This window comes from Pleurodeles waltl, chromosome 3_1, assembly GCF_031143425.1.
Source record: "Pleurodeles waltl isolate 20211129_DDA chromosome 3_1, aPleWal1.hap1.20221129, whole genome shotgun sequence".
NCBI classification, from domain to species: Eukaryota; Metazoa; Chordata; class Amphibia; order Caudata; family Salamandridae; genus Pleurodeles; species Pleurodeles waltl.
The window spans coordinates 488,686,372-488,700,319 of NC_090440.1; positions in this window are offsets into that span (position 1 = coordinate 488,686,372).

The window sequence follows — 13,948 nt, forward strand, 5'->3', positions numbered from 1 at the left end:
TCATAGTGATGCCTTTTGGATTAAAGAATGCTCCTGTCTCCTTTCAGAGGTTGATGAATCAGATCCTTGCTGGGATGGATGCTTTTTCAGCTGCCTACCTCAATGACATAGCTGTCTTTAGTAGCAGCTAGCCTATTTCACCTCCAGGAAGTGCTTCAGGCCCTGCAACAGGCAGGCCGGACTATCAAGGCTAATAAGTGCCAGATAGGGCAGGGGTCGGTGGTGTACTTGGGACACCAGATGGGAAGGGGTAAAGTGCAGCTCCTCCAGGCCAAGACTGAAACTTTAATTGCCTGGAAGCCCCCCAAAACCCAGACTGAGGTCAAAGCATTCTTAGGCCTCTCTGGGTACAATAGGAAGTGATCAAGTGATATGGCACCATTGTTGACCCTTTGATTGTGCTGACTTTTAAAAAGCAGTCCAGAAATTTGATTTGGACTGAGGCGTGCCAAAAGCTTTTGATTCTCTGAAGCAAGCCATGTGCACAGCCCCTGTACTCATGGCCCCTGACTTCTTCAAAGGGTTTATTGTTCAAACAGATGCCTCAGAGCATGGCATGGGGCGGTTTTATCACAGCTCAATAAAGAAGACCTGGACCAACCTGTAGCCTTCATCTCTAGGTGGTTACTTCCCCAGGAACATAGGTGAAGAGCTATCGAGAGAGAAGCTTTTGCTGTGGTTTGGGCCCTGAAGAGGTTGAGACCATATCTGTTTGGCACTCACTCCCTGATTCAGTCTGACTACAAGCCCCTCAGGTGGCTCATGCAAATGAGAGGTGAAAAGCCAAAACTGTTGAGGTAGTCTACAGCCAAAGCTGAGCATGCTGGATCAACTCATTAACTCGCACTTTGCCTCACTGCAGAGAGCGAGCATCACATTTGCCTGCAATCAGCACCCCCAACTCGGAATAGCAATGCAAATTCCAGCATGTGTTTTTTGTGACAATCACTGCCTCTGCTGGTATTGCCCCCCGCAGTGCAGCCCTCAAGCATTATGTTTCCTCCGTGACCAGGGGCGTGCCTGTGGTGCGAGTTCCCGAGGCTCATCAGTCCGGATGCTCCTCCAGGAGCAGCAAGGGGTGTTCAACTCAAACATCTCCAATACCCGGCATCTATGTCAGCCATGTCCTGGGCTTACTGACTACAGTGCTCTCTTCTAGTGAGGTACTGTAGTCTGTCAGCCAGAACTACAAGGTCTGTGCAGTAGTGCTGCATACTCGTAAGTGGCAGAAGTCCCTAGAGAGCAGCTCAGCATTAACTCAGCTGCCTGGTGAGCACTGTCCTATGCAGGAGTCTCTGAGGTACCCATCTAAACCATCCACTGCTTGGATATGTGTCATTTGTATCTTACAACCTGTGATTGCGTTAGCATTGTGTCTACCTGCATGCATTCTAAGTTCTAATTTGAATAGTATTCATCGTATTTACATTGTTTTGGTTGTATTTTCCCGCTAATACAAAGAGTTATTTTTATTACCCTGCAGGGTCTCTCTGTAAAAATTCAGTGGCATATTTAAGAGCCTCCTTGCACCACATGTCATTTTTTTAAAAGCTAATGTGACCCAACGAGGCCAAAATCCCTGCACCATATTTACAAAGTGCTGCAATGCATGCATTGCGCCACTTTGTAACCCTTTGCGCTACATTATGCCTGCACCAGGAAAAATACATGCAAAAGGGGGGTCCACTTAGATTTCTTTAAGTCATTTTTTTGGCACTTTTACCGCCTACTCAGAACACACATTGATAGGAGGCTCCCATTGGTTACAATGAGCCTCAATGGGCTTTGTAGGATTAGTGTCAAAAAATGTTATGCTAATCCTGCAAAGCTCCGGACTAGCATAAAAAATTATGACGTTAGTCCCCTAACTACCACCATGACGGCGCACACATGTTGGCATTGGGGGAGCACTACGGAGCACACGAAAAGTGGTGCTGCACTGTGTGCAGCACCACTTTTTCTAAATATGCCCCTCAGTGTTTACTGTGTGTGTGTTTGTGTGTACTTATACTTTACACATTGCCTCTTCTGATAAGCCTGCCTGCTCAGCACCAAGCTACCAGAGAGTGAGCACAGGTTATCTCAGTTGTGTATCTAGCTTCCACTGCCTAGAGTGGTGGGTTCTGTCTGGCTTAGGTGCATACCCTAGCCAACCAGAAAAACCATTTCCAACATCCTACTGTTCACCTTTTAAACTCACGCGCCTCTAATGAGCTCTCTTGAAAGGATATCACTTTTTAATGGGAATCAGGGTACGTGTTATGTGGCGGATGTCAAACAGATTAAACACTTCAAGCCGGCAGGTGAACCTTGACAGAGCCTCGACACGGATGCTTTCTTCTAAATCGGAAAAAATGCGCGTCCTATTTATTGCGTTATGGTGTTCTGAAGCGCCAGCATCTTACCTAATGCATTTTGTGTGTATTAAATTGCCTTCGGGATAACGCCAGACATTTATGAGCATTATATCACCTCTGGGGCACTGCCAAAGTATAAATTTACTACCACTTTCTTGAGCCCTGGCGTGGACTGTCACTTTCACAAATGATACTGGATGGCTGAGATGCTCCTTTTATGTATTTTTGTCTCCAGATGTTCCCCGGTACCCCCAAGGCAAGCAACTTCACCATAAATCTTCAGTCTATTTACTGCCCCTAAGGCCTGGAAATAGCAGAAGCCAAGGAGTGTGGATGCATTGAACAGAGGTGTACTTTGTCTCTTGCTACTTTTTCAAACATGGATTATTGAATGACTTGGCAGATACAAAATCGCACACTGTGCTCATGTTGAATACACGTTTGGTGGCGGATGCTAAGTGTGTTTTATTTGAATACATTGTTGCTTGTATTTCGGCCATGCTCGTGCAAATAACCGTGGTCTAATAATATGAATTTGCAGCAAGTGTACTTATAAACAAGCATTTATTACCGCAGTGCAAAGGCCACATTCAAGTTTCCATTGACAACTGACATGAAAAAGCACATGCAAAAACTGAACATATTGTCTCACTGAGTGATCTGACAAAGGAAAACAATGGTGCTTATAATAACCAGCCAGCTTTAAAGAGATTTAATCTCAGTACCTAGATTTAACTTTTTGTACTTGGCTCTATTTAAATAACTTTTTTTAACAACTACTAAAATGGCAAAACAGAATGTCAGAAAACGTGTTTGTAGATCTGCAGAGTGTACCAGTAAATTACCATTGTCCAGGAAGGGGAGTGGCATCATAACTCCCTCGAGGCTTCACCTCTAGGGTGTCATGGTCTCTCTCCACACACCATTTCATACTCTGTATCCAAACATAACTTTGTACCCAAAATGGCAATTGCATGCATGCCATGAATCCACAACTGCATTTACTGATGTGGATTTTTACTGCCACGAGTGCCGCAGCAATAAATTCCACCCAAGGGAAGAGAAGTGGGCATTCCAAGCGTGTTTTGTCTTGTAAGTTGGAACACACTCAAAAACATGTACATTTGTGGGCAACTTCCCTGCAGGGATTGTTACTCTCATTTCAGGTCGCGTAACTCTCCTTCCAGGATGGGAAGGAGAATGGATCACCACCAGATTTGGAAGAGGTGTGGGAAAAGGCGTTCTCCTACAGTAAAGGGTACCTTGCTACAGAAAGCTCTGCACTGGGAAATAGGAACCTTTAGGAACAGTTACATAACTTCCACCAGAGTAAGCCTAGAAACCTGTCCATGGAGCAGCTCCAAGTGTACCTCTGAGAATGTTTGTGAACAGGAAAGAAGCTTCAATCCCCTATCTATTCTTTTACACAGCGACTAATTGTTCAATTTACAAGTCTTAATTACTCATCTGAACCCTACACCAGCAACTCACTTTCAGTGACATTTCTCAGGAAATTAGGAACTGTGAACGTAGTGGGCACTAGAATACCAATGTATAAAAACATTCTGTCACCTAATAAATGGATTTGTGGATTCCTCATGTAGGTCTGCCATCCAGTTCTAAGACTTACCTCTAGGTCAAATTAACTCTGAGAGCCTCGCCTTGCCCTTACAAGAAAGAAGAAAAGCCGAACCAATTGATGCCCTGACTTAACGTGCTTAAGACATTTAGGAAACAGTACTCAGTCTGCCGAGCCGAGCTAAAATGTCGGGACTGAAAATTACCTATCTTAAAACTAATTAGTATTTTGTTTCCTGAGCGATGAAGCTTGAAAAGAACTGGACTATCTTTCATAAGGCATTTCTTTCTGTGTTCAAGGTCATTATGCCTCTTAGACCACACACTGTTTTAAGGAGACACTCAGGTCCATATTTATACTTTTTTAGAACCGCATTAGCGTAATTTTTTGACGCAAAAGCAGCGCAAACTCACAAAATACAGTTGGGGCATATTTATACTCCGTCTGCGCCGAATTTGCGTCGTTTTTTTCGACGCAAATTCGACGCAAAACTAACTCCATATTTATACTTTGGCGTTAGACGCGTCTAGCGCCAAAGTCCATGGAATTAGCGTCATTTTTTTGCGTGAACACCTTCCTTGCGTTAATGATATGCAAGGTAGGTGTTCCCGTCTTAAAAAATGACTGCGATGCTATTGCGTCGTATTTATACTCCCGGGCAAAAATGACGCCCGGGAGTGGGCGGGTCTAAAAAACCCGCATTTGCGCCGGATTTTAGCGCCTGGGTCAGGGCAGGCGTTAAGGGACCTGTGGGCTCAGAATGAGCCCAGAGGTGCCCTCCCCTGCCCCCAGGGACACCCCCTGCCACCCTTGCCCACCCCAGGAGGACACCCAAGGCTGGAGGGACCCATCCCAGGGACATTAAGGTAAGTTCAGGTAAGTGATTTTTCCATTTTTTTTGTGGCATAGGGGGGCCTGATTTGTGCCCCCCTACATGCCACTATGCCCAATGACCATGCCCAGGGGACAGAAGTCCCCTGGGCATGGCCATTGGGCAAGGGGGCATGACTCCTGTCTTTGCTAAGACAGGAGTCATTTCTATGGGGGTTGGGAGTCGAAAAAAATGGCGCAAATTGGGTTGAGGCGAAGAAATTGCCTCAACTTGACTTGCCCCATTTCTTGACGCCCAAGCCCCATATCCCCCTACGCCGGCGCTGCCTGGTGTACGTCGTTTTTTTACACGCACACCAGGCAGCGCCGGTCAGCTAACGCCGGCTAACGCCATTCAATAAATACGGCGCCCGCATGGCGCTTCAGAATGGCGTTAGCCAGCGCTAATTTTTTTTGCACAAAACTGCGTTGGCGCAGTTTTGCGTCAAAAAGTATAAATATGGGCCAGTTGTATTTTGTAAGTTTGAGCCGAATTTGCTTCAAAAAACGACACAAATGCGGCGTTAACAAAGTATAAATATGGGCCTCTGTATTAATTAGTCAGCCCAAGTTATAAACCATCAAGGTTCTAGGAGCTTAGGGAGCACAGTGAATTAGATCAAGTGAAATATAATGTATTATATAATTTGCAAGTATGGGATTGTGAAGTGAACTTTCCTACGGCTACAAGCTCATGGTGCCAAGTGAAAAATGACTTTCTTAGCAGACATTTACACGACAGCTAGGACTGCTAGGGTATGATGGGCTTTTTCGGCTGATATACTGATTGGACTCTGTAACTATCTTCAACACCATTGTAGACAATTGAAGCCTTTCGATATAAAATATAGCAAATGTTCCATGTGTGGTTACTGCCACAGCCCTTCATTAAGGAGGTGATTTCTCCAGTCCAGTTTTAAGGTCTTGGTACAAGACCTTGTGAAAAACTCCTTGAAGACCTAAGTCATCGTTTGAAGACACTAATACTGGAATACCCCTGAAACTAAGCTGGCACCAATTACTAAGAAAACTTTATATAGGGAAAAAAATGATTGAAAAACTAAAAGCCATAATTAGTGGGCAGCTCGCCATCCTTCAGGGCAATGGAGGACATTACGTCTGCTACCATGATGAAATACCACCTGCCATATTTAATCCCAGCCATGATCTCTGTGCATTCAGAGGATTGAAGGCACTGCAAGTTTGATGGTTGGCTACAACCTTTCAGGTGGCCACTCACATTTTTGTGTTTTTCAAAGACAAACACTGTGGATCATTTTCTCACCTTCCAAGTCTAGATTAGGAATGTCTGGTCTTAAACACTGCGGGGCATATTTATACTCCGTTTAAGCCGGAATTGGGTCGTTTTTTTTGACGCAATTTCGACGCAAAACTAACTCCATATTTATACTTTGGCGTTAGATGCGTCTAGCGCCAAAGTCCATGGAGTTTGTGTCATTTTTTAGCGTGGACACCTACTTTGCGCTAATGAGATGCAAGGTAGGCGTTCACGTCTAAAAAATCGACTCCGAGGCATGTGCGTCGGATTTATACTCCCGGGCAAAAATCACGCCCGGGAGTGGGCGGGTCAAAAAAAATGACGTACGGCCGCTTTTGCGCCGTTTTTTAGCGCCTGCAAAAGGCAGGCGTTAAGGGACCTGTGGGCTCTGAAGGAGCCCAGAGGTGCCCTCCCATGCCCCCAGGGACACCCCCTGTCACCCTTGCCCACCCCAGGAGGACACCCAAGGCTGGAGGGACCCATCCCAGGGACATTAAGGTAAGTTCAGGTAAGTGTTTTTTTTCATTTTTTTTTGTGGCATAGGGGGGCCTGATTTGTGCCCCCCTACATGCCACTATGCCCAATGACCATGCCCAGGGGACAGAAGTCCCCTGGGCATGGCCATTGGGCAAGGGGGCATGACTCCTGTCTTTGCTAAGACAGGAGTCATTTCTATGGGGGTTGGGAGTCGAAAAAAATGGCGCAAATTGGGTTGAGGCGAAGAAATTGCCTCAACCTGATTTGCCCCATTTCTTGACGCCCAAGCCCCATATCCCCCTACGCCGGCGCTGCCTGGTGTACGTCGTTTTTTTACACGCACACCAGGCAGCGCCGGCGGCTAACGCCGGCTAACGTCATTGATTAAATACGGCGCCCGCATGGCGCTTCAGAATGGCGTTAGCAGGCGCTAATTTTTTTTACGCAAATCTGCGTTAGCGCAGTTTTGCGTCAAAAAGTATAAATATGGCCCTGCAACTTTAATTAACTTGTCAATGTAGGCGGTCTGTGAACCCTGCATCCTTTTTTGACCTTCCACATCTCTAGTTTAAGACTGAAGTATTTTTTCACCTCAGAACTGTCCAAATTCTAGGATGTGGAGGATGCAACAGGGATTGCATATAGCAAATTCCCACTAGAGAGAAATGTGTTGTACAGGTAAGACTGCAAGGGAAGACAAATTTGTTTACTGCATCACCCCTTAACAGGCCATGTAGTCTCAAAGCAGACTAACAAAAGACCCAGGCCCCACTAAAAAGACTAATATTGACGCATAGGCCCTCATTACGAATGGCCCACTTCTGTTCAATATATGTGGTAACATCTTTTACCACACATATCAAAATCATGAGTTTTGTTATAAATATCAGCAGGTCAACCTTGCAGATATTTGCCAGGGAAAAAATGTCCCATATTCACCGGAACAAGCACATTTAGGTGCAGTGACCACATAAATCCACGTTATTCTCCAAATCTCACCTGTTAGGTTCCAACTCAGCACAGCTTGTGTTTATCAGGTGTGAAAATTATCACACCTATTATTGGGCCACTGGCAATGAGGGACTGTGGGTCCTATGCTCAAAGAAATTATTAAATCTTTGCACAAAGTTTACACCCACACATTGGATTGGATTTACTAATTTCAGGAAATCACAAATCTTTAACAAGGTACACTTTGAAAGCTAAACCAAACACAATTAGCATAGTCCTGGAAAAGATTTGTGGTTTCCGTTGTCAGATGCGAGAACATACAAAGTAAACACAAACAACACCAGTATACTGCTACATGCAAAAAGAAGCAAATACACTTGTTATATTTTTTTTCTGAAGGAGAAACGCTTTCATTGACATCCCAAATAGATTGAGGCAATGTTCCCTTTCCCTTCATACCCTGTAAAAGGATTGAGAGGGGTCAGTCTCAGACGTTTACGCGTGGTGGGAAGGAGTTGTGTAATGATTTCTAAATTCTCACAAAAAAGTAACATTGTGGTTGTGCACAAACGTCCGGGGCAAGAACATCCATTCATGGCCCAAAGAAATCGATTTTTCCCATAGATGACTCTGTGTAAGTACATTATTCTACAAGTGCAAATATAGTGCATGCGATTTACATGGGTAAATTTGACTTTTAAGTACAAACGGTTTTAAGAAAGAGGCAAAAAGTAATTTCCATAACACATATTTAACCAATAATAAACATCTTAATGGGGCCTTATAATAATCCTTTATTTGAGGGATGTTATCCTTATTACCTAGTGTACACTGGTAATATTTATATTGTAATGTTATAACTTTAATCCTTTAATGCTTTTTTTTAACATTATCAACTTTTCTTGTTTGTAAGTTGTCACTGTTTTTTACGATTCCTGTGTACAAAATTAAATGATTAATTTCTTAACTGTTTTAAAGTGCGTACTCTCCATTCTGCATTCCCATTAACTATTTTCGAGTTAGCTCTTAGTTGAGAGACTAATGGAAAGCCTGTGGTATCTGAAAGAACCCCTACCTCATGTAGCCTTCAGGATGCATGTGTTTGAAAACCTTGGTCTAGCAAATTATGCATGTACCTGCTCTTTCACCTCTACCTAACTTATAAGCTGCTTAAAGCGATGAGCTAATGTTTGGACTTGTGGAGTACTAGACTGCAGTTTCAGTTTGGAACATATAATTAGGATGTGTGATCATTAAAAGCACAAGAAAACATATCCATTAACACAGAGTTTTTTTTTTCTAAATGTATTCTATAAATACATTTGTGCTTTGTGGTCCATGAGAAAAGCATCCAAAAAGGGGAAAGCATATGGTGGCTGACGATGTGAATTGTATCAGGAAAAGATTTTAATGATCCTGTAGCAGAACATATCAAAACAATGAAGCTTGGCACCAACTAATTACACTTTCAAGCCATAGATGCTGTTATCAATTCACCTAAAATTAAGAATATCGCATTATGAATCTATTTGGATTAAACATTGAGAATGTTATATCCAAATTAATTATTTGATGGGATTCACATAAAATGTTTGATTTAATTAAAAATACAAGTGAGAATGAAAATAAGTGATGGCAAGGGAAATTAAATTAAAGGGTCAGATTTGGAGGTTTAAGAAAAGACATAGTAATTTTTTACATTGAAAAACTAATGGCTATTGCCCAACTCATGTGTGAGTCATATTAGAAACACAGAAGAAATCTGGATGAGAAATAAGTTGGTATCAGAGTACTAGTGTTAAAATAAAGACTATTTCGGCTGGTACAGTTTTGGGTTCTTTTATGGACAAGCCAACACATGATTTCTATTCTTAATAATTAGTTATCAGAACACAAATATATGTGTGTGTTGTTGCTCTTGAGGGACTGTGAAAAACACAACAAGCATTAAACCCATTAATGTAGATACAGATGCACATTGAGCATTATAAACAAAATTAAGTGAAAGAAAAGCCTTTTCTACATCTTGGATTATGAACCTCATACAAAGTTCGCTGAGCATACTATATTTTGGCAAGGGTAGTTTATAAGGCATATTCATGTCTCTTTTCTGAAACAAATGGTATCAGTTTAGCAAACAAAGATGCCAGCGATTGACATAATTTGCCCCACACTGAACTCCACAGTCCTGCCAATACCATTCTCATCTGATGGTCTGTATGCCTTGCAAAATCCCCTTTGGGAGACCTCAAGTGCTGAAACACCAGTGAATTCTAGTCAGCGAGGACGCTTAACTGCTTAACCATGTTATGGCCAGTGTCCAGCAACCTTCCATGTGACAGCATGAGGAGCACATCTCCTTCTCTGGAATGCTTTCAATCTTTACTAAGCTCTTGGCACGGATGTAACAATGTCTAGTTCCAACAAGGCCACTGGTGGTTGGTTTGTTTCAGGTCATGCAATCGATCCCTCTGTCATGCGGCCAAAAGCTTTGTACTTCAGGATTAGGTCCCTTGTAGGGCTCTGCTGCAGGTCATGCAATCAATCCCTCCTGCATGTGACCGAAAGATTGTTTTTGTAGGATTAGGGCTTTCTGGTGGTTTGGGTGCATGGCTGGTCAGAAGCACGTGGTCAATAGCCATGTACAGTGGGAAAGGGAATTATTTAAATACAGGTGAATGTGGTATATCATCACAAAACAAAACAACTGAAAAAAACAGTTAAAGGGAAGTTATGATTATAATTGGTTAAGAAAATCTGACAATGCTAAAAGAACTTCTGACATTCACTGAAAAAACACTGTTTTTTCCTCTAAATTCTAAATAAGGCCCACAGTCACTTATGACAGACATACTAATAAAGCACACACTTCTCTGACTCTGTTTTCACTTAGAGTTAAATAAATTCTCGACATATTCCGAACAGAGAGACACACACAGTCTTCCTTACACAGATGCCACACTCCTGACTCCATACTTCTGTCTCAACACCCCTTGAAAGAAACATCTGGCACAATCTGTCAGGAGACATGGCTAGAGACATGGCTTTGTCAGGAGGCATGGCTGGAGAAATGGCTTACTTACTTGACAAACATGGGGAAAAGTTACCCCAAACCAACTTGCTCATGTGTGCATATCAGACTACATTAGTTAAGGTAATTGCAGAGGTTTGCCGCTGCCTTCAGAAAGGCTTAACATGTGTAGAGAAGGTGCTATGGAACAACACCTCATCAACAAACTACATTTCTCAGCAGCCCATGTATTTCCCACTCAGTTCAGATATTTGGTGGCCATCTTGGAGATCTGGGTATAGTTTCCCTCATGACCCAAAGCATCTTTATGAGGCATTTATGATACAATGTAGCTGCAGCTGGAACATTTCTACAAGGATTATCCTGCAATTAACTGCTACTTTAGATTTGAGTTCTTTGGATGCCTTTGAAATGCAGAGTAGTTCAACCCAAGAAGTATTGGAAGAACAAACATGAACTATATGAAACATTTATCTCGAACTGATTGTACACATGTAGGATTGATCTAGTACTGGAACAAGAAGATGTTTTTTAATTGGTCAGAATTGTGATGTGTGTGGTATATTTTTATAATTTTTGCAGAGGTATTTATAGCTCCTTAACTGTTTAAATGAGCTGCTAAATTAGAAATCACATTACAGTAATGTTTGGTAATTATAATGGTATCACACAAGTTAAATAGAATTCACAACTCATCTTTTACAAATTTGTGCATTGTGGTGGAGCTTAAGGTAGCTATCCTATTTATAGAAAGAAGTGTGCATGAATATGTATTCAAGGGGAAACAGCCTTTACAACGCAGCTCAAATCACACTGTGCCTTAACAACACAGTCTGAACCACAAATGCATCTTTATAATGCATTCCTTTACCACGTACGTTGTTACAATGTCTTGCCTTAAGGAAAAAAATGTTGGACTGATGTTGCAGTTTAAGTCCAATGCTTTCCCTACTTTTGCCAGACAGGAGTTGGAATACTAAATGATACTATTCCAAAGTCCAGCGGTTTCCTTAAGGCAAGTCATTGTAACAACTTGCGTGGTAAAGGAATGTGTTGTAAAGACGCATTCGTAGTTCAGACCGCATTAAGACAGGCGTGGTAAATGCTTGGTTGGTTCTGACATACAAACATATTCAAGATGCTTATTTCTTGTATGGTTAGTTTCAGAAATAACAAGTTATACATCTATGTAAAAATACCTGGTTACACAGAAATCTGATTAAGGTATATACATTCACTATTAAAACTTAGTGCAGAGCTGTTATGGCCGGTTTCTAAAATATATCTCATCACCCTTAGGCAATCTTCAGTACATTTTGCAGACCTCAGTGGTCAGCAAAAGTAGTAAGTCAAAGTGGTGGAGTCCAGTCCCTCTGTTTATTCCATTCCCCTTTCTCCTTTCTCATCGCTTGTTCTATATTCTTGTGTATGTGATCATTGATGGAGGTGGTGAGAGACTGAAAATACATGTTCCTGCTGGATAGGAACAGTGCTCTCTGACACACATACCCAGACTCCTGACTCAGAATGTTATACTCACTTGACACTCATGATGGAGGAATGCACTTCACAACATGTGAAACACAGAAAATAAAAAACTCATATATATATATAAATATATATATATATATATATAAACACATATATATGTGTACATATATATACACACACACACACACACACACACAGAAACTGATATATGTGTTTCCTGAACAACTCCTGGAACCCACATACTCCTTACACATCTTGACCACTCAAGACTGTCTTGATATACATGCTTCCCAGCCACACACACGCCTGAATCCTGACATAATATGCAGTCACACCAGTGGAGTAACACAACTGAGAGGGGCCTCCATGCACAAAACATGGAGGGCGCCCCCTCCAGTCTCGATCAGGCCAAGTGGTGTGCTGAGGGAGACCCCTGGAGCTTCGAGGCCCCCTCACTGTGGAGCTAAGGGGGCCTTTGTTACGCCCCTGAGTCAGACTTATATACAATAAGAAAAATATGCACACCAAACACACATGACTGATAAAAACAGTTCACAGTGCTTGCTGCACACCTCATTTGATAGCCACCTAACATTCAGACAGGGCCTCATTACGGTAGCGGCCGCCAAAGAACCGGCACATTGGCGGTCATCCGACCGCCGTATTACAATCCAAACCTTGAAGACAGCCAAAAAACAGCCAAATATCTGAAACCGCCAGGACACTTGCGAGCAGAAAAGGGGCGGTCCTACCACTAGCACCGCCAGCCCAAAACAAATCCGCCCACTAGATTATAATTCACAAATCAGCACAGCGGTACTTCCATGGCGGAAAACCATTGGCGTTGTGATCTGCCGCAGTCAGAAACCGCCAGTGAGAGAACACAACACAACATTGGACAGTTTGAATACCACACACCTGACACATATCCACACACCCAAGAACACACCACCAGATAACACACCTCCAGACAACCCATAATCCTTTTCGAGTAAAATGCCGTACAGATACACTGAGAGCAGGTACATACACAGAGAGCACCCTGACATCATAGGCATACACATCACATGCATCACACATCTAAGAAACACAACGCACAAATAACCACCTCACACAATCTGCTACAACTGTCCATCCCTCACAACGCACAACCTACACGCCATCATTCAACCAACACTGCACCCTTTCATACACAACACCCCCTCACCATAAACACAATCACATAGATGTCTCCACATAAGCACCCAAGTTTTACTGACGGTGAGTTGAGAGTCATGGTGGAAGAAATTGTCAGGGTAGAGCCACAACTGTTTGGCGCACAGGTCCAGCTAACTTCAAGTGCCAGGAAAATTGAGTTATGGCAAAGAATAGTCGACAGGGTCAACTCTGTGGGCAGCCATCCGCACACAAGGGCACGACCTACAGAAGAAGGTGCATTCCATGGCATCGAGACACCAAATAGCCGTGCACAAGACTTGTTGTGGGACCCCACCTCCTCCCCCACACTTCACATCTTGGGAGAAGAAGGTCTTGCGTGGCTTTTAATGGCCTCAGAGATATGGAGTAAGGCAAGGAAGCACAAATCGCTGTGTTGCCTTACTCTGCCGAAGGGAGCCATTCCATGGGTGTTGCAGTGGGTGTTCCTATGCAGCACCCATGGATTTTGACACATCCCCAGACTTACAAGATCTTGTAAACCTGTGGATGTACCAAAGCCATAGCACCTCCCCAGGGCAGGTGCAACAAGGAAAAAATATCCTCGTTTCTCCTTTTTTTTTCCTCTTTCTATGTGTGGTGCACCACACATAGAAAGAGGAAAAAAGCCTCCAAAGATTGTTTTTTGTGCAGAAAGGAGCACCTTCCTGCACAAAAGCAATACTGCCGACAGCGCAAACACCCTTTCACCATAGTGC